The sequence below is a fragment of the Neofelis nebulosa genome, chromosome 3, assembly GCF_028018385.1.
Source record: "Neofelis nebulosa isolate mNeoNeb1 chromosome 3, mNeoNeb1.pri, whole genome shotgun sequence".
Lineage (NCBI taxonomy): Eukaryota > Metazoa > Chordata > Mammalia > Carnivora > Felidae > Neofelis > Neofelis nebulosa.
In genome coordinates, this window is record NC_080784.1 from 1,643,943 (window position 1) to 1,665,517 (window position 21,575).

Sequence of the window (21,575 nt, forward strand, 5' to 3'; positions counted from 1 at the left end):
ATCCAGGGGTGGGTCTGTTGGTGCCACACTTCTCCCTGCGCCCCTGGCCTCTGAACTGACACTCACACGGTCCCCATATGCCATCTCAGTCCTGGGTGGTTGGGGCCTAGCGGAGCACAGGGGAGCCACACTGGCATGTGCCCACTTCCTTCCCTTCCTCCCCCTCCTCCCTTCCTCTCCCTCCTCCCTTCCTCTCCCTCCTCCCTTCCTCTCCTGCTTTGAGCCCTGGCTTCTGCACAGGTGCCTGTGTTTCCTAGGGAAGGGCTGAAGGACCCAGGGGCAACCCAGAAGCAAACTTGCTGGGTGGGCATGCTCTTACTTCCCGAGGACCACAGCTGGGGAGGGAGGCGTGCCCACCCCCGTGTGTTCCCAGAGTCACTGGGCTGCAGGTGCAGGGGTTGGAGGTCATGGGAGGTCGTTACAGAAGACTTGTTGAACTTGTCTGCATGTGATGGAGGCATCAGTGCAGAGTCTGCTGGTTCCTGGGGACGGGCAGAGAGGACGCCCAGTCAGCTTTTCCACCAACTTTCCCACAGAATAAAGTCCCGGCAGGAGGGGCTCCCCCCGGCTGTGTCTGGGAGGACTCTTGTCAGTGCTCCCGCCAGCTCGGGCTATTTAAGTGTTCATGTGATGCCAGCCCATCAATACTGCCCTTTCTAAATGTCTGAACTCATTTTTAAATTTCCTGCGGCCCCCGAGCACCAGTCAGGCTTCCTAGACCATGGTGCAGCCCCTGGCGTGCTGACATTCTCCCTGAATACCCCTGAACATCAGTCACTCACAGCAGTTGGTGCAGCCCTTTGTGCTGTTCTCTCAAGACCCCCTAGGCATGTTCTTCAAGGCTTTAATGACCTCAGGGTGATGCTCCTGTTTGTTTCAGTTTTGCAAAACATGCTAATCCTTACAACAGTTCTCTGGTTTATGGGGCAGCGACTCACAGGGAGCCAAGGAAGTACTTAAGCTGCTTTCCTCCCCGCTGTGCCCCTGTGCCTAGCAGGGCGTGCAGGGCACGTCACTGGCCAGTGGACAGTCCGTACCTTGCCCCTAGGTGACACTACGGTCATGTGCTTTGTCTTTATTACTGATTCAGAAACATGCGCTTCTGTAACCAAAGCCTTATTAAGGTCAAAACAGAAGCAATGTTTTAAGTCTTTAATTATTTTCATTATTCAAAAATCTGGTCTAGTTGTTAATTTGTTTTCTTCAAAAAACTGTCTTCTCCATGGCTACCTAAGGCAAGCTGCTTTGAAGAGACGCTCACTAATACAGGTTTTCCTGAAGGTCACAAATGTCGCACCGCCGAGAGCACCAGGTGTGTGGATTCCCCGTAGGACCCTGTGGTCGTGCGGGGGACAGAGCCCAGGAGGCAGGGGCCCTGGGGAGCGTTTCTCTACATTTCCTCTCAGAGATTATTGTGAAATTGACTCATTAGACTCAGATTATAACGTGAGAAAACGCAAAGCCCATTGTAGTTCAGACCATGTTGAGATGCAGACCCACCAGGGCGAGATTTGTATGTTCTTGCGGGGAGCTCAGTTCGTGTTTATAAGTTTAGGCCGAGTTTTAATTACGTGTCTTGTGCTGTCCCAGGGTCTGGGGAAGCAGAAGCAGACAGGGCAGCTTCTGTCCTCCAGGAACGCAGGGGCCCATCGGGGAGACGGAACAGAAGCAGTTCCCTCAAGCACAGGGCATGGGAGGTGGCTGTGGCAGAGCAGAGGACCCTGGAATTACTCGTGTTTGGAGCACCCACAGACCTTCTCCCAGGGGGTCCAGCAGGCGTTGAGGGCTGAGTACGGCAGACGTTCTCTGGAGGGAGGCGAGCTGTGGAGGGAGGGAGGTTGGGGTTGTGTGGTCGGGCAGGGTCGGTGGGCCGGGACGGGGTCCAGGAGGGCCCTTGGTGCTGCTCGAGGAAGCCTCCACCTCCTCGGCACGCTGCAGGGAAGGAGCTTACGTGGCTTGTGTGGCCGTTCTGGTCAGAAGCTGTAAGCCGGCCGTGAGGCCACCCCAGAGCCGTGGCCAGGGGTCTGTCCCACTCTTCCTCCGTTTGGCCTCAGGCCCGTGGGGTTCTCAGAGGAGGAGGCCCCCACGGGCACCCAGGGTGAATGAGCACAGGATACAGCAGAGGCCACGGAGCGGATTTGGAAGATGTGAGCAAACATGTGGCGGGAGCTCAATGAGGAACAAGGCGCAGAGGCAGTGACATTTGTCCTGCACACCTACACCCATTGTGCCCAGAAACCTCCCAAGTGCCTCTCTGAAGGAGCCACAGAGCCCCGGCCTCGGGGCTGCGGAGACCCCTCCCAGACCCTGCTGCTGAGCAGCGTGTGTGGCCAACACAGGGGTCCCGGGTGGTGGCGACGGCGGAGATCGTGCCGGGCCGCTGACACACACGCTGATTCACCGGTAGCACACGCTGGCCAGGCCCTGCGACCACCAGCGAAGGAATCTTGGTCTTCATCCTGAAGATTAAGAGTGCCTCTGGCTGGTATTAGAGCAACAGCATACTTGGAATTTAAATGAAGGCCACAAGAGCCTTGGAAAGGCTCTGGGCCTGGGGCTAAAGATGGGGCTTCCTGTTTGAGTTTCACTGCTCACTTTATGACTCTTCTGACATTTACTTAAATTCTCGGATTGTCCATCTCACCTTTAAAATTGGTACAACAACAGTGGCAGCAGCAGCGAAAGTGGTTGAGTGACGTGAACAGGGAGTGCAGGTAAGACACTTTCTGTGCCATAGGTGTGCCTCATGGTGGCTTGGTGGGTCTGGGGATCCGGGACCGGGATGCAACACAGCGGCTCAGACCCGGGCCCTAGCCAGGGTTGCTCTAGGTGAGCAGCTCACTGATGACCCTGAGGTGCCCTGCGGGCCCTGTCACTCCCTCATCTATGGGGTGTATGCAGTACGTTCACACACGTGAACCCTGCGTACATACACCGTGCAGTGGAGGTGTGTGTGCGCAGTGCACACGGGTATGACCTGTGCAGTCCGGGCACATAGATGCACTCTGCACACGTGCATGCAGGGAATTACATGTGTGTACGTGTGCCGTGTGGGACAAGCACACGTGAGCGCTGTGCACATGTAGACGCTGAGTGGGATATGCACACGTATGCACTTATATACGATACATAGGCGCAGTCTGCGTGTAAATCCATCCTGTAGTACAAGTACCTGTGGGGGTCATGCCCACGTATATGCACTTACATACGATACATATATTCGCTACGTGGTATATAAGCACCATGAGGGGTTAGTGCGAATACGCACCGGGCGCGTATATGTGTGTGGCACCACATCGTGTTTGTCAGCAGATCCCTAATAATGGTGGAAACAAGTTTTCACACCATCAGATAATATCAGCATCAATTCTCCAGTCAAATGGATATTTTCCGGGATAACCCTGTTTAGGAAGAGAACCATGAGCTTTTGATGAAACGGGGGGCGCATGCTTGTTTGAAAAATAATTTTCAGAAGATCACTGTGGAGTGGCTCCCATTTTCCACAGGAGTTGGTGATGCTCTAATGGAGAAAAAAATACTAATGAAGAAAGTTAAGTCTCTGGCTGTGCCTTTTTTTTTTTTTTAATTTTTTTTAACATTTATTTATTTTTGAGACAGAGACGGAGCATGAACAGGGGAGGGGCGGAGAGAGAGGGAGACACAGAATCCAAAGCAGGCTCCAGGCTCTGAGCCATCAGCCCAGAGCCTGACGCGGGGCTCAAACTCACGGACCGCGAGATCGTGACCTGAGCTGAAGTCGGATGCTCAACCGACTCAGCCACCCAGGCGCCCCTGGCTGTGCCTTTTAAGAAACGACTTTGGAATCAAACCTGGGTTCAGATCCTACTTTTAGCTGTGAGAAGCGGTCAGTGTTGTGGCTCTTATTTTTTCGGATAAATACACAGGAATGCTAACAACGACCACATTTATTTAGGCTTCCCGCATGTCGGGTGCTGTTCAACCAGCCGTGTGTGCATAAGTACGTTTAACGCTTAGTGTTCCTAGTAGAGAGCCCTCATCTCCCCCCCGCCGTGTAGACAGGAAGTGTGCGGGGCACGGAGACACTGCGGGAGCATCAGGCACCCTGCCAGGTGGTGGGCGGGAGGGCGGGACCCACGTGCACAGAGCCTCGGTGCACACGTCGTGTGAGCTACGTGTAACTTTTAGCCAGGTAGTGGTCATGCCAGAGGGATGCAGGGTGAGACCCAACTCTGATAATACGCTTTACCTATCCTCGTGTACCCAAAAACGTCATTTCTGAATGTGTGTTGGGGTCTTCAGGTGGACCCCCAGGCTTGACCAGGCACTGGGATTCCCAGGGCTTGACGCACAGTCGTGTTCATGGCAGTGATTTATCACAGCAAAGGACACAGGGCATAATCAGCGAAGCCCGAGGAAGCCAGGCTTCCCCAGCTGTCCCCGGGGTCACAAAGGCTGCACGTGACTGCAGCCACACAGCGGAGCATCCACCAGGGAGCCTGGGAGCCAGCATTTCCTGCCCTCTGCTCACATGGGCCCCAATCCCTGAGTCCCAGCAGGAAGGCACACTCTCACCATGAAGTTGATGCCTGGGGTCAGGGTAGCAGCCCTGCATGGTCTCCCCCAGACCCCACCTTGTCCGGTCCTCACCTGTAAGCTTGGTGCTTGGATTGTGAGGCTGCCTGAGGTCGGCTCCCATGTTCCTTGACTGTGGCACCTGAGTTCACGAGTATAGGCAACATCAGAGGTGGTGTTCGTGGAAGGTGGGCTGGACGTGTGTGTTGTATGTGGGCAGTGCTGCTGGTGCGTTGGGCATGCCTGGTGAACCCAGGGCACCAGGGAGCGGCTTGGAAAGGACTTCCTTGCTCCCCGTGTGTCTCCAGGTGCCGGGCTTGGGCTTCTCCCCATTATCACAGGATCAGTGCGGCCCATTTCGTAATCCTGACTCTGCACATTTTGTTTGTCATTTGTTATTCTCGTGCAGACCTTCTATGAGGGTGAGTCGGGAGCAAGAGGGGACAGATGCATGTTGACACAGTGTGTCTTACACAACGTAACCAGAAAGGACATCCCCTTCACAGTTGGTCAGGGCAACTTCCTGATCTTTTATGGAAGTCTAAAATAGCTTTGCACACTCTGACCCCTCTTGTTATACTGATTGAGTAAGCATCCTAGAAAAGACCCCTGCCTTTTAATCATATGGCTGCCCGGGTGGGGTTGTGGCGGTGGGAGGCAAGGGAGGGAGATTCAGACCCAACACAGGTCCCAGGGACTTGGGGACCACGTGTCAGGAGTGCACAGAAGGCCCCAGTCAGGTTTTGCAGGAATCACACTTGGGGGTCACAGCCGGTCTCCGTGTGGTAAATGTGGAGCAGGCTGGATGCCCCCCGGAGAGCAAGCCCTTTCCTATGGGCAGGGAGGGGACACTGGCCGTGTACCCAGCCTCCGGGTTTTCAGGCCCCTGCAGACTCCGTCTTCCACCCGCTGTCCCTGAGTCTGAGTCATGTGTATAAGCAGTGATTTTGCTGGGTGTTAGCCCAATACCGTGAGTTCTGAGAACGAAGCAGCTCAGAGCAGACCCTCAGGTTTTAGCTTAGTGTGAGGTCTTAAAACCAGAATTTGTGACTCCAGGATTTACTTCAAACAAACAAAAAAAGTGGCTTTTCTCAGGAAGCCACAAAGCTGAGGTGGCCGGGTGGCTGTGTCCCAGGCCGGAGCGGCAACAGCCCTTTCCCAGGCCCTTTTGTCTTGCCCAGCTTAGGATCTCAATCACCACCGAGGAGTATGCACATCAGGCTCTAAGGGAGACCTCTGATTTAAGAGAGCTTGTTAGCAAGCTAAAAACCACTTGTCAAAACTCCAAAAGTGTGTCCCCAACTGCAGATTCGCTCTTTTCCTGTCTCCATTTTCCGTGGGCTCCAACGGACAAGATTAGGGCAGCTGTCATCAGTGGTGCAGATTTGTTATGTTCCTAATAGTCAGAATGCTCTTCGAGAGTTTCCTCAGATCCGTGGCTTGGAAGGCAGCGTCTACAGGGGCAGCACTGCCAGGGTGTCCTGGCCGGGAAGGAAGGGGAGGCCACAGCAACAGTGGGTGTGTTTTCTCTCCTGTTTTCCTGTTTTTTTCTAAGCCTTGGTTCCATTTCTGGGACCTGATTTAACCTTCGTTCTTACCACTTGACAAAGAGCATAACACGGGCCTCACACCTGTGGCACCTCCAGGCTCACCTGAGGAATGTGTGAGGTCTTTCTCCCCCCACTGGAGGAGAGCACAAAACCCAGAGGCATCACCGGGACTGTGCTGTCCTGCCTGCATCAGCCAGTGCAGCCGAGAACATTCCAGGCACCCAGTGCACCCTTCCTGGGGTTGGACCTGTTACTGTTGAATTGCATCGGTGACTTTGGCCTTTTGGATGACAGCTGAGGTGCTGTTTACTGCCCGCAGTGACTCAGGAGCCTCCCAGACATCTGAGGTTTGACCCTTCCGCTCCTTTGTCCCTTTAAAACAAGCTTGTGCCCGGGGCACCTTGGGGGCTCAGTCAGTTAAGCGTCCAACTTCAGCCCAGGTCATGATATCACCGTATGTGGTCTTCCAGAGGCAGTTTGGTGCAGGGAAACAGTACGTAAGGTCTGCAAAGAGGAGGGTGTGTGGGGGCAAAGTCTGGGAGAAACCAGGGCTGGGTTTCAGAATCTTCTCCCAGTGAAGCTGGGATACATTTAATCCCTGCAACGGTGAGTGTTGTCTGTTGGAAGTGCTTGCCTGAGGGGTGCTTGGGGGGCTCGGTTGGTAGCTCATCTGACTTCGGCTCAGGTCACAATCTCACAGTTCGTGGGTTCGAGCCCCACGTCGCGCTCTGTGCTGACAGCTCGGAGCCTGGAGCCTGCTTTGGATTCTGTGTCTCCCTCTCTCTCTGCCCCTCCCCTACTCATGGTCTGTCTCTCTCAAAAATAAATAAACATTAAAAAATTTAAAAAAAAGTGCTCGCCTGAGCCAGGAGTCTGAGTGTTGACTGGGGGCTGGCCACATCGTGCCCGCGTGACTGACCACAGGCACTCAGATCCCGGACTCCCGGAAGGAAAGGAGGTGTTCAGCAGGCACAACGCTTGTAGAGCGAGGATGGGCACAGCCAGCTACTCTACCATTTAGGGAAGTTTCCATCAGTGCGAGGGGGAGAGAACTGTTTCCCAGTCATTCTCCAGGATGCCAGCAAGGGTCATCTCTGCATCAGGCCTTTCTGAAGACAGCGGCCTCAACATGCTGGGCTCACTCCTTCCTGCATAGCACGTGACCGATAGAAAAATGTTTAAGGAGACCTTTACGCTTTGTGTGCGTGCTGTGTGTGGAATCAGGCGTGCATTTCCACCTGTGGGACGCCTCGTTTGGACCAGCCACGCCGGCAGTCAGCAGCAGCCTAGCGGGTGTATCGTGTGTGCGTGCACGGGCTCATGGATGGGGAGCGTCTGCTCACGTCAGAGTGCGTGGGAGAGCTGGCGGCACGTCATAAATTAAGATATCATGTGGTGAGAAATTATGGATCAGATTAAGTGGTCAACGCTGTGTGAAAATATTTGAACTCTCTGTGCTTATGTTTCACACCTTGACCTCCAGGACATCAGCCTCTGTGTCTGATTCTCTGTGTTGAATCCCCAGGTGAAAACAGTGATACCTCCGTGCAAAGGACTAATCTTGGGATTCCAGACATAGATGCAACTCTGTCCTCACAGGTTTATTTGGGCCCAGATACCATACGGTGTTGAACTCTGTTGCATAATTTGCCCTAATTGGGAAGGTAAGAGGATTGCTTACTGATAAGCAGGGACCCTGGAGCTGGTGTGGGGGCAGGAGCCAACCTGACACCCCCTGTACCTGCAGGTGACTCATTTGGGGGCAGAATTGTCCAGTTTCTCATCTCATCCAGGTCCTTCGGGGTTCCTCGGCAGAACCCTAAAAAATAGGATTTTGCGCACAGAATGCCGTTAGGAGCGTGACCTCCTTTATCCGGCTAATTTATGTGAAGTCTGAGCCGTATTTCAGAGCCGCGTCACCAAGCACTGACATGCTCTCCTTCGCAAACCATCCTCCCTCCATTGTCCCCTCGCTCCTGCCCTGGGCCTGGGGCCGCGTCCTCCGCCTCCTTTATGGGAAGCGTTCCTCTGTTTCCGGTCAAAACCCTGCAGAGAGAGTACGTTTCCAGACACTGTTTGCAAGTGGCGTATTTGACGTTGAGTAGCGTGGGTCGTACCATGGGGTGATTATTGTGACACCCTGAAGTTTCCTCATTTTCCTGTAGCGTGAGACACAGGAGTCGGGACAGTGGGGTGTCTGCTGCACGGGGCTGTGGCTGCCTACCACGTCCGCCTTGTCCTGCTCCCTGTTCCCCTGAGGAGTGAACAGCATCATGTGTAAAGTGCATTCAACTCTGTGAAGGAATCGTTTTTCCAAGAAGCCTTGTAGTGACCTTGCGGGTCATGTGTTTAAGGAGTGGCCATTCCGAGGTGTTTCTCTAGCGGCGTCTTTGATGGGAACTTCACGGATGCTGTTTTCCACGTTCTCCCTTAAGGGCCACTGAGGCACGTCCACTCCCGTGGCGTCTGGTCTGTGACGTCAGTGTTGACACTCCTGTGTGTCAGGGGACAACACGGGAGGTCAGTCAGTAAGCATGCCCCGTGCGCTCTTGTCTCTGCACCGTCTCGTCCCCGTCATGGGAAGTAGGCCTCTGTTGGCCTCCTTGGGGGTCCTCCCACATGTGCCGGGGCCCCGGGACACTGGGTGGCCAAACTGAACATGGACACGCAGGTCTTGCCACCATGCAGCCGGGTCTGTGGCTGCCATGGCTTCAGGTTCTGAGCTGGTGCAGGTGCTCTCTTGTGTGTGACCTTCGTGGCCTGGGGGTCGGGAGAGGCCTGCAGAATGCCGTCCTCTGGCTGACAGTGTGTCTGATGCCCTGAAGCTCTGGTCGGGCTCTGCCTGAATGACGAAAGCCTTCTCTGAGAAAAACGGTATTTTTTTAAGTGCTCACACAGTGCTCAAGGCAATGAATGACGAGACAGGATTTCTTTCTGCTGTGATTCCTAGTTTAAATGAATTTTTGAAATGGTAATGTTAGAAAGACAGGCGGTTGAAGTGATTACAGCTTCATAAGCTGTGTGAGCATCCTCAGCGTCCGTAGATGTGACCTCCTTAATGGTCTTCGAGAATTGGGTGTTAACTCCGCAGACCCAGAGCCAATTCCTGTTGACGATCTCACAACCTCAAGTGCACATGGGGAGAAACGCAAACACAGTGTTAGATGTTACATCCCCATTGGTAACTGGGATGTTTTGAAAATTTTCTGGGTTGCATGCAATTTCCTAAATGGTTTGCACATGTTAATTTAATTTCACCCTCCAGAAAATAAGAAAGAATGGGGAATTGGAGATTCTGGAGCAAGGTTTGTGAGCCACGGCCTTGTTGGCATTTGGGGATAACTGTGGTTGTGGCCGTCCCGTGCGTGACGGGCGCTCAATTGGCACCTTCCCAGTCACCCAGCAGGGAAGCCTCCAGCCACTGCCGCTGTCCCCACGTGGGCAGCAGGCATCAGCCCCGACTGAGAGCCGCTAAGCGGGAGTCAGAGCCTCAGGGAAGGAGAAGGGATATGGAGACAGTGACGCCAAGAGACAGGAGGTTCTGTGGCTGGGGTTAAGTGTGCAGGGATTTGCTGAAGGCTACTGGTGAATCTGAAAACACTGGTGGCATCTGTAAGTTTCCCATCACTAGCCTGGTTTACTCTTGCGGTCACACCGGGGGCCTCCCGGACCTAAAGTAAATGCACGCAAAAGCCGAGCAGACAGCCGTGGTTTCCCTGCAGGGTGAACACCTCCTCTGTCTTAGCTGAGATTTTTCTGGTTTGAGAAACGTAGCCTCGCGGGAAGAGTCACATCGAGCAGGTTTTCTGAGTGGCTCCCCTTCCCGGGCAGGAATGGACCCTTAGTCTTGAGGCTTGGTCGCTCGGTTCCCCGAAATGCAGAGAAGAGGCAGGAACCCCTCTTGGCCTGCAGGCTGGGACCTGAGCCCTGGCCAGGCAGGGCCCCTCTGCAAGGTCTGCACGGCAGCGCCACCTGGTGGGCATGGGAGGCCGGGTGGCGGGAGGGACAGGAGCAGGTGCCCAGGCAGGAGATCTTCAGCTCCCAGCCCCGCTCCTGTGCTCCCGAGGGGCCCCCTGCTCTAGGGTGCTTTCCTCACCAAGATGAGCTCCTGCACGTGTCTGGAAGACAGCGAGGGCCTCTGGCTGGCGAGCAGACACCCGATAGGAAGGAGAAAACCCCGGTAGGGTTAGGACAGAGCCCTGCCACAGGTGTTCTGCTGGGAGATGCCGGGGCCCCGTCCCTGATACTAGACACGGGCGTTTTCCCCCTTGTCACACGGGCTGCAGGCTGCAGGCTTTGCTGTCACCACCTCGAGATTCTTAATTTTGGGACAAGGGGCCACGTGTCCTCATCCACCCGTGATGCCACCGGGCCTGCCTCGGTCCCCTCAGCCCCCTCAGTTCTGCCCCTGTAGCTGAGGACAACATGTAAATAAGTGTGAGTGCACTCTGATAAAACTATATAAAAGAGGTGACCAATGCAGTTTGCGGAGTCCTGATCTGCGGGTTAAAGGTCACCCCTCACCATGGCTTCCGTGACTCCCAGAACCCAGCCTAGGCCACTTTACCAGCACTGATGCTGTCCATTGTGCATTCTACACCTGGGCCACACCAGGACCGGTACTCAGTCCTTGCTCTTCTGTGGATGCTGTGGACCTGGGAAAACAGGATGGTCACTGAGGAAGAAGGAGATAAAGTGTGCATACAGGGTTTGTGTGGTCAGTACAGGAGGAAGGACAGATGTCCAGCATATGGCGTCCACACTCTGGTGGAGTCAGCACTCCCTGAAGGGCCAGCTCCTGGTCAGCGGGGCCCTGGTGATGCTGGTGTCTAGGTGGATTTCAGTGTTAATGCTCTCCTGGCTTTAATCACATGGAGGGTCACCCTTGGAGCAGGTGTGGTCTTCTGTGAGATACCATTTAAACTGAGCCTTGGCGGGTAGAGAAGGAGCCGGGTCTGTGAAAGCCAGACAGGGAGCCTGGGTTGGGGGAGGGCAGATGTTGTCCATGGCCTCAGACTCAGGCACAGGTGAACTCTCACAGGCCGTGAGAGCCACAGGCCCAGGAAGGGCGTGAAGCTCGTGTTGTGACCTTGATGATCACGGAAGGGTCCACAAGGTGAGTGTGTAATTAATTGCAGGTGTGAGGGGTTTGGGGGGGGGCATGTTCTGGGGGAAGGACCTGCTGCTGGTGGCGGTGGCATGTGTGGGAGGTGGAGGAGGGAGGGGAGGAGCCTGGAGAGGAGGTTCCCCACAGATCAGGCTTCTAGGGTCTGCACCCTGGAGCCCTCCCTTAGGGCCCCTGGGGAGGTTCCCCGGACTCCCCAAGACCTTCATGGTGACCTGCTGTCATAAACACAGACTCGCGGTTTCCTGAGGAGGAGCAGGGGTGGTGGGAATCCAGAATTCAGTGTTGGCCTTCACTGCACTCAGTGGCCTGTTAGAGGCTCAGGCATAAGAGCAGGGCACACCACCGGTGTGAGTCTGGAGATGGGCCTGGGGGCTGTCGGCATGTAGGTGGTGTCTGCAGCCAGGGGTTGGGTGGCCCCAGTGGGGCCCCAGTAGAGAGGAGGGGTTGGGTGGCTCCAGTAGAGAGGAGCAGAGACAGGCCTGAGAGATGAGCCCTGGGGCCAGAAAATTCAGGAGGATGGAGGAAATCCGGCAAAGGAGGCCGAGGGGGGCAAAGGAGGCCCAGTGCCGGGCCAGGCGGGAGAAGGTCACACAGCTGTGCACACCACAGGCACACACGTGCAGGTGTGCACTCACACTCATGGAACGTGTCTGGTTCTGCATTTCCCTTCCCGGAGCTCAGCCTCCTTTAGCTGTGCTCTTTCTGGCAGGTTCTCTCTCTGCCCCACTGTCCTCCTGAGACCTCCACCCATCCCCAGGGAGCAGCCTCTCATGTCTGGGACCATCTTTGGGTCACCTCAGGGCCGTGGGCAGATGGTCCACGCCACACCACAGGTGCAGAGTGGACTGAAGGAGGAGGGGCTCTCGGTCAGGAAGGGCTGGGCTCAGCAGAGCACGCTGGCACACAGTACGGGTGACGACTCTCTGGTGTCCGAACCTGCAGACCACCTGGCCGGCCCCACGGGTGCAAAGTGCTAGGAGCTATTGCTTTTCTGCTAATGGAAAACAGAGCCATGGAAGATACTTCTCCTGGCACAGCCGCGTTTATAGCATCTTGTAACCAAGGCAGACGGACACGTCATTGCAGTGTCTTCCCTCATGGTTTCTCCAGAGGACCCCAGCTTTCCACGAGGGCCTCCATGCCCTCGAGCGTCCATGTGGCTGCACGGAAGATCGTTCTGTCAGTGATCTGGCCCCGGATGGTGATCCCTTGCTGGATTTCTAGTTCCATGCCCAGCTGACGTGATTTGTGATCTGAAGATGGGGCTCTTTGATGCCATGTTATCAAAAATGAAGGAATACGACATGGCCAACTTTTATTCTCCGACGTGATAGAATTTGACAGGGACACAGACTTACAGTGGGGCGTTTTCTGGAGGAAAATGTTTAATAACCTTTTAAAAATCAACTTTTTAAATTATACAACTAACACATAAAGATAACACTATTTATTGAGCACTTCATTTCGATCATCTCCTGTATTTTCACAGCGCAGTTTTGTGATAGGGGCCTTTTCTGTGTTATATAGTTGAGAAAACACGTTTGAGGAGACGTAGAACAGGGCTGGTAAATTGCAGAGGAAAAAGTAAATCCAAACCAGATCTGTACGTTTGACCAAAACTCTACATGTGCCATGTGGAAATATTAAGAGATTAAGTTAAGCCAAAGGAAACACTCGTCTACATCTTCTTCCCAGACAGAATCACTGTTATTATTTGGATTCTCATTTTGTTCATGTGTTCTGTACGTCAATTATATAAACAGAAGACTATGCATACTGTTCCGTAATTCTTTTCCTTAATGTTGTACTGTAAATATTTTCCTGTGGTTCTCTTTTCTAATGTATTATTTATAATATTCCGTCGTGTGCCTAAAGGATTATTCAACAATTGTAGGATTTCTACCTTATTTCTGATACTTTCCTACCTAAGAAAAAGTACCACGAGTAATGTCTTTGTGCATCTCCTGTGTCCTCAGGATGCCCTGGTAGACTGATGGGTAAGTAGTGCATTTCTGACTCGAAGGGTAAGCAGACTTGTAGTTTGTGTGGTTTCATTGTATTCATGAATTTGTCCCGATTTATACTAACGTGTTCAGTAATCCAGTAGATACCCCCTGAGGGACCAAGCTGTGCCGGGAGCTGTCCACGGTGCTGCCCGCTGGTGTGTGCGCTCAGTATTTCCCTGCCCTTTCACATTTTCACTTGCAACTACCTCACGGTGATGGAACATTTGGAGGAAGAAATTGATCTCCAGATTCCAACATTGGTAACATTACAAATACGTTTTTATCCAAATGCCTCTGTTTATCCTGGGAGGCTGAAGGGCAGATTCCTATTGAAACTATGAAGATAACTGTGTCATCATGGAAACTGATGAGACTCGGTAAAGAAACTGTGCTATTTGATCAGTGTGAAGGATGGGTGTGCACGCAAGGCCAGTTCCCGTGTGTGGCCACTTCTCCACATCCTCACCTGGGCCAATAGGCTGCTGTCACTGGAGACCATGTTGTCCGCAGACACAGGGTAGTTTGAATGACTGAAGCTTAAATGTGGGCACTGATGAGCTTTCTGAGGTTGATACTTGTGAGTGCACTCCTTCTGATTATTCTAGTCCTTGCCATACTTAAGGTTTCCCTGATGGCTCATTATTTTGTAATTTGTGCTGAGATTTTTTTCGTAGGATATTTTTACTAAATTCTGAGGGATTTGTTGAACAAGATACCAGTGAGAGTGTTGCATTCCAGTTAGCAGAGTTACAGTTAGAGGATGGGAACAGGCGGAGCAGTGAGGAAACAGGCTCTCTTTCCTGACCAGCAGACTGTGGGCAGTCATGCTGAGTGGGATCCGTGGACAGTCATGCTGAGTGGGATCCGTGGATGGTCATGCTGAATGACATCTGTGGACGGTCATGCTGAGTGGGATCCATGGACGGCCATGCTGAATGGGATGGGCCAGACACAGAAACAGCATTGTCTCGCTTGCATGGGAAATCTCAAACAGCCCGGAAGAAGTGGCGAGCAGACCCATGTTGCCAGGGGAGGAGGATGCAGAAGTCATGGTCACAGGGCAAGGAGTCCAGGTCATGAAGGATGAGTAGGTTCTGGGGATCTGCTATGGGATCCAGCTGCCTGCAGCTGACAACACCATTCTGTGTGCTTGAGATCCACAAAGAAAGTAGATCGGCGTTAGATGTTCTTAACCACACACACTGCTCGTCATTGTAATGGGGGCCAGCAGGACATTTTGGTAGCAAACTGTGGCCTTGGTGGTCGTGATGGTTTCATGGCTGTATTTTCCCCAAACTCATGGATTTGTACATGTTAAATACATGCAGTTTCTTACATGTCTATCATGCCCTGATAAAGTGGTTTTAGAAGAAAAAAGAACATAGAACATTACCTAAAATTGAAGTACCCTCATGGGTTCTACCTGGCCTCATACTTTTTCTCACCCTGACTTTGGTCGGCAGTCAGGTTTTGGGGGTCATCTGCCTGTGCTGTAAAGCATCCAGGTGACTGTGAGCCTGTCTGTGGGTGCAGAGCCCTTGCCCATGGGTGACGTTCCTGCTGCAGCCATTATGGGGAGCTTTCCCATCCCTTCTTTCGAAAGGCTGCCTGCTGTGCATGGCAGAGGTGAGGGGAGAGGAAGTACGACAAAGCAGGTGGCTCCGTTCAGGTGTCACAGTCAGTGGCAATGTCAGGTGGAGGAGAGCAGAATCCTCTGTGGAGATGTGACCCATCGTGATGTCATAGGCTGGGCCCATGGTTGTCCTGAGTTGCACAGTTGTGGACATGCTTTACCCCACACCGTCTGGTAAAGGGCATTTACCCGCTGTCAGCGACCGGTCTTGTGAGCCTAGAAACAGAATCTTATTTTTTTTAAATGTTTTTATTTATTTTTGAGACAGAGAGAGACAGAGCATGAACAGGGGAGGGGCAGAGAGAGGGAGACATAGAATCTGAAGCAGGCTCCAGGCTCTGAGCTGTCAGCAGAGAACCCGATGCGGGGCTCAAACTCACGGGCTGTGAGATCATGACCTGAGCTGAAATCGGACGCTTAACCAACTGAGCCACCCAGGCGCCCCCTAGAAACAGAATCTTAAGAGTCTGCGTATCAACAGTCTTCATCTTGTCTTTGTAAATGTGCTCCCATCCACTGTAGAAGGTGTACAGGGTACAAGACCTGAGCACATGCAGGTGAAACTCCTGGCCTGTCCTTCTGGCCTCAAGGAGGTTGGTTTCCTTCTACTTTGACAGTCCCTGAACTTGATGAACAGGGTGGCTGTCAGAACAGGCCACACTTAATTTCTAACACCCTCCAACACCTTTTACAGGATGATGGCTAGGCTGTAGGTGCCAGTGCATGGCACAGGCATTGGAATCACAGGACAGCAGTGAACACCCGCAGACTTATATTTTTGACCACAGGGTTTGACCCTGGGTGTCCCGGTCTGACCCTAGATGTCCTGGTCCAACCCTAGGTGTCTCAGGTCCGACTCTAGTGTCCCAGGTCTGACCATAGGTGTCCTGGGTCCAATCCTAAGTGTCCTGAGTCCAATCCTAGTGTCCTGGGTCCAATGCTAGTGTCCTGGGTCCAACCCTAGATGTCCGGGTCCATTGGGCAGTTGTGACAGGGCATCACAGACAGGGGCTTATAATAAGCAGCAGATAGTTACTTCTTATGGTTCTGGGGGCTGGATGTTTGAGATCAAGGTGCCAGCAGATCCAATGTCTGGTGAGGTCTCTTCCTGCTTCATAGACGGCATCTTCTCACGGTGTCCTGTCATGGAGGAGGGGCTGGGGGCTCTGGAATCTCTGATGAGAACACTGATCCCATCATGGGGGCTCCACCTTCATGACCTCATCTCATTCCCAGGGCCCCTCCTCCTAGCCCATCACCTTGGATTTCTGGGACACACACATTCAGGAGACAGCAGGGGGAAGGAATATCACAGAATGGTCTCAGGGGAGATGGTCACTTGATTAAATTCAGTGCCAGAGGGCAAGGGATGTTGTTGTGCAGCTACCTCATAGTCCACATGTAGCATCACGTGAAAATGTAATTTCAGAAGGCAATATGATTACAAAGAAAATTAACTTTCCAGAGGTGAGGAGCACATGTTTTGTGATGCATCATGATACATTTTATCGTGGACACTTAGACAATCTCCTCTTTAGTGATGCTGAAATAAACTTCTCGGGATGTTCGTCTCTCCCTGTCATGCAGGTGCCTTCGCGGGTGGGTTCTGGGAGAGGTCGCTGGTCCAGGTGACACCCTTGATTTCACTGCCTGTGCCATGTTCTGATGGTTCATGGTCTACCTACCACCCTGAGTTGATGGCAGTCAGGCTCTTCACAAGCTTAGTGTTTCTTAAAGTGCATCCTACCCTTGAGCAAGTGGGGACGTGCCCGGATCAGGGTCTGTTTCACTTTTAAAATGGTTCAGATACCACACAGCCTTGAGAAATTTGTGCCACCTGTGTTCTCAGTCTTTGTGGTTTTGAGAGTAAGTGGGTTATTCTTATGCATTTCATCTGAGAAAGAGTCACTGGTTGCTGAAGCTTAGAGAATGTCTTTAACTCTCTGGATACCTTCGCGAATTCCGGGTTTCTATGTGAGTAATAGTTGTATGGAAAGATCAGGGTGGGATAGCCTGTAATTCAGTGTGAAACAAGGAGAGATTCAAAGTTTGGCAGAGGTGCTTTAGAATTTAACTGCACAGTTGTCTCAGGCTGGATATTTTTCTTGGATGGGATGTACTTCTGAGGAGAGGCACAAATATCTGTATGGATCTGCTTCACAGAATCACTGAAGGAAGTTTGTTTTGTTAGTTTGTAAGATCCTGAGGAATCCAAAAAGGTATATTCAACATGGAGGTGGTTTTTCATGATGAGTAGGACATATATGTTCTCTGTTTAGGCTTCCTTATTCCAATTTAGTATGATTGAGTCTGATTTAGTCTCTTTGCTGACATACGCATGGGGCACACTCACCTCTGAGCTCACACACACCTGCACACACACTTACCTCTGCTCACATCTGCACACATACCCATACACATGCACCCACACCTGCTCACACCTGCATACACACACACAGCAGTACACACATACCTGCCTTCATACAGACCTGCCCCCACACCTGTATACACATATGTCTGCACTCATACCTTCACTCACATCTGCCCACATACCTGCCCACACCTGCATGCACACACACCTGTATCCACATACCTGCCCACACCTGATGCATGTACCTACCCACACCTGCATGCACACATACCTGCACTCTCACCTGCACTCACATGTGCACCCACATCTGCACACATCTGCATACACACAGACATGTACACACACACACACACACACCCCGAAATTCATTTGCTTTACTCATGTTTTCTTTTGATAATCCTTGAGTATTTAATCTTAATTCGGTGACTTCAGACAGCATCTGAATTGCAACTTTCGTTTATATTGTAACTTGGAAAAGCAGGCTTTTTACTGAATACAACCCCACATAAGCAGTAAAAATAACGGAATAATGGTGTCAGCGGTGGTTATTGAGTGCTTACCTCCTCCCAGGCTCTCTACCAATGGCTGTACTGTGCTGACTCACTTAATTCCATAGGAAATGTACAGTTGGTGGAATACTGAACATGTGTGATGGAGCAGGAGCGCAGCACAGGCAGAGCCCCTGAAGTACTCGGTGAGAGGTGGACGAGCTCACAGCAGGCCCACATGGGGGCCTCTGGAGCCCGCCCCCACCCAGTGCACACGTCTGCTTGCTCCCTTGAGGCGCCTGCTTGAGGGTCTCCCCCGGGAGAGGCCTGGGCACCGGAGCCCCCACCAGGGAGCCTGGTGGCGGGGAGCAGCCCCGCCTTCCCACCTTCCCTTTGCAGTCCAGGGGAAAACGCTTGCGGTAACTGGTGGAGGTCTTGGGCCGGGCCGCAGGCAGGGCTGGAGTGGAGCAGGACCACCGTGCGCAGGAGTGGATTCCTACCGCCCTCGCGAGGCAGGTGCCGCCTCTGCAGGCGTTTTGCGTGTCAGTTTACACATCAAATGATACAGAGGTCGGGGAGAGGGAAGGATGAACAGGTGGGGCACAGAGGATTTGGGGGCAGTGAAACTACTCTGTGTGATACTGTAATGGTGGATACGTGTCACTATACATTTGCCCAAACCCACAGGATGCCCAACACCAAGAGGGACCCTGGTGTAAACCGGGGGCTCTGGGTGATGACAATGTGTCCGTGCAAGTTCATCAGTGGTAGCGAATGTCCCTCCGGTGGAGACGCTGATCGTGGTGATTGTGCACCTGGGGGGGCCAGAGGGGTACAGGCCGTCTCTGTGCCTTCTCAGAATTTGCCGTGAACCTGACACTGCCCTAGAGTACAGACTGGGCTGAAAGGTATGGATGATGTGAACTCAGAACCACGAACACTATCACACAGGTACCGTCCAGAACACATGTCCCATCTACTGTCACCTGGGTTCTGGAAGCTGTGTCTGTGGCACCTGGAGGGGGTCCTGCACATGGGCTCCTGGTCAGTGATGCCCTCTCAGTGGTGTGAGATCAGAGTGTCGGGGGGGGGTCCCTGCCCTGGGAACTGACCGCGTCCCATCAGGGCCTGATCGACTGTTTCATCAACTGTGTGAGCCGACAACTGTTACCAGTGTGGATTAAACTTGAAAGTGTGTTGGGTCTCACCAGCATGTTGCAAACAGCGCAAACACGGAGGAAATGCTCTTTTAATGTTCAGACACCATTACGTGGTTCAGCAAGGAAGCTGCTCACATCACTGACAGACGAGGGAGATTCTGACACGTCTTCATTGTATTCTCTTTTGTCTTGCTCGCTAACACAAGCAAAAATACCCACCAATGTTCACGTTGGAGCCGCACTCATTTGTCGGTGACACTGGAGCTCTTTGGCGAATCAGGCTGCAACCAAGCATTTCTCTGTGGTCTTATGTGGTGACGGTTGTTGGTCACACAGCCTCCCCCCACACCCCCTAGAAGCAGCTGTTAAACACTAACTGGCACCCACAGCTTGGGGACCTAGACACCCATCTGTTTGACCTTAGTTGTGTTTCTCTGTGATAGAAGAGAACAGGACTGTTGTTTAGACTGGAGTAAATAGGTGTGATTGGATTAGACTTAAAAGAATGTTTATCAGAAAAGCTTTGCAAGGAAAAGCATGTCATTGTTTTTTCGAACTAAGAAGAGCTTTCTCCTTGTGACTAAGAAATGGGAATACGTGATTTTTATGTCCTTGAAAAGATACAATTACTTTAATAAAATGCTCTTAAAATTTAGTATATGAAAATGCTTTAATTATTCAATTAAATCAGTGGTATTCTAGACCTGAGCTGTGCTGAGTTCCTAGTATGTTCTGTGGCCTCGATTCCAGGCTTACTAACACACCTGAGATTTTCAGTGCATTTTCTACGATAGATCTCAGACTCCAGAGTGCCCTGACTTTGATGCAGTTAAGATCTCCTAAGCAAATATAAAATTCTAGTGCAAAATTCTTTTAAGGTATAAGCCAGTTCTTTTCTTTTCTTTTTGCCTACGTTCAGCATGTTTAACCATAAACTTCAAATTGTACACGCTCTTGATGTGTCTTTCCTTCTATGTCAGGATCTTGCCTTGGTCTTAAATGATTATCTCCGAACCAGGCAGTGTCAGTCAAGACTCAGGACTTCCGTATATAATTGGACTTTATCCAGACTGAAAATTCTGAGCTCCCAAGGACAACATCATGGAATTGAAAAGATACCCAAAAAGTGGGAGAAAATATTTGCAAATCACATAGGATGTGGTTGAGGGGATACCCAGCCCTCGCATGTCTCTTCTTCCTTTGCCATGTGTGGGGAACATGGCAGAGAAGCCGCAGCCCAGGAACGCAGGCTCAGAGCAAGACGGAGACGGAGCCACGGCACCTAGAGGCTTCCCTGACCACACGCCTTCCTGCCACAGCAGTGGGGTTCTGCAGGGTGACAGGCCTGCCTCTGTTTCTGCCAGGCCCTACTTGAGGAGGAGTCTTGAGGGAAGCCCAGAAACAGCAGGAGAGACAAGAACACCAGAGGAAATGTTAGCGTCCTGGCCTGAAGGTACAGCAGACACGGAACGGCCCAACTCCTGTGCAGGTGAGCGTCAGCCGTCCCGTCAAAGCCCTTACCTGGTGCAGCCTGTCTGGGGCTCTGGCCTTCATGCCGAGAGGCAGAAGGCACAGTCCGAAGAGACGTGCGTCGGAAGCAGACTTGGGTTCAGCTGGTTGTGGAGTATCAGATGGGGTGGGCTGAGGGCTCTGGTGGAAAAAGTGAACTGCACAGGGTGGTGTCAGCACAGAGATGGAAAGTTAGCAAAAGAATAAAAGGGAATGCCAGAAATCAAAATTCCGTAACGGGTGAAGACTGGACACGGCCAAGGGAAGAATCTGTGGTCTGGAGGAGTCGTCCATGGAAGCTTACCCAACTGGGAATCAAGGGCAGAGAGAATGAAAAATAAAGGAACAGGCCGGCCAAGCCCCATGGGGTAGTTACAAAAGGCTGGCGTACGTGTGATAGTCGACACATGACGTTATGTGTTTACCGGAGCTCGTACAACAGAGCAACTGAGTGAGCCCTGAAGTCAGGGGTGCCCTTGGCTTAATAAGGGCATGCCAGTGCTGTTTGTTAGTTTTCACAGACACACCCCAGTGGTGCACATGTTGACCATGGGGATGCTGGGGTGGGGCATAGGGGGCGTCAGCGGGGACATGGGGGTCTCTGTACTTTATGCTCAGTGTTTCTGTGAGCCTAAAAATGCTCTAAAAATGGACAAAGATTCTGAATAAACAGATTTCCAAAGATACTCAGATGTCAAACAAGCATGTGGAAAAATGCCCCACACTTTGGCCACTGGAGAAACGCAGGTGAGTGCCAGCCACGGTCCGGTGCCACCCCACATCCACCAGGGTGCCTATAGGGATCAGGAAGAACCATGGGAAATAGCACATGCTGGTGAGGGTGTGGAGAGATTGAGACCCTTGTGTGTTGCTGGTGGGAGTGTGAAGGCTCAGTCGTGGTGGAAGGTGGCTCGCGGTCGCTCAGTAGGTGAATTACTGTACCGCCCGGCGGTTCCTCTCGAGGTACACACCCAGCAAGGAGAGAGGAAAGCTCACATCCATGCAAAACTTGTACTGGAATGTCCTCACACGCATCGTTCTCAGCAGCCAAAGAGTGTGAACAATCCAGGTGTCCGTCAGGAGGTGAACGGAGGGGTAAGATGTGGCACTCCAGTGTGGTGGGGAATTAGGGATAAGAAGGGATCTAACACACTCCGCGGCGTGGATGGACCACGA

General features: G+C 52.3%; 1 protein-coding gene across 5 annotated transcripts in view; it reads left to right on the forward strand.

Annotated features, from left to right (window-relative positions):
- The window catches only part of DLGAP2 (DLG associated protein 2), a 791,131-nt gene that overhangs the window by 203,690 nt on the left and 565,866 nt on the right, over positions 1 to 21,575 (forward strand). The window lies entirely within an intron of this gene.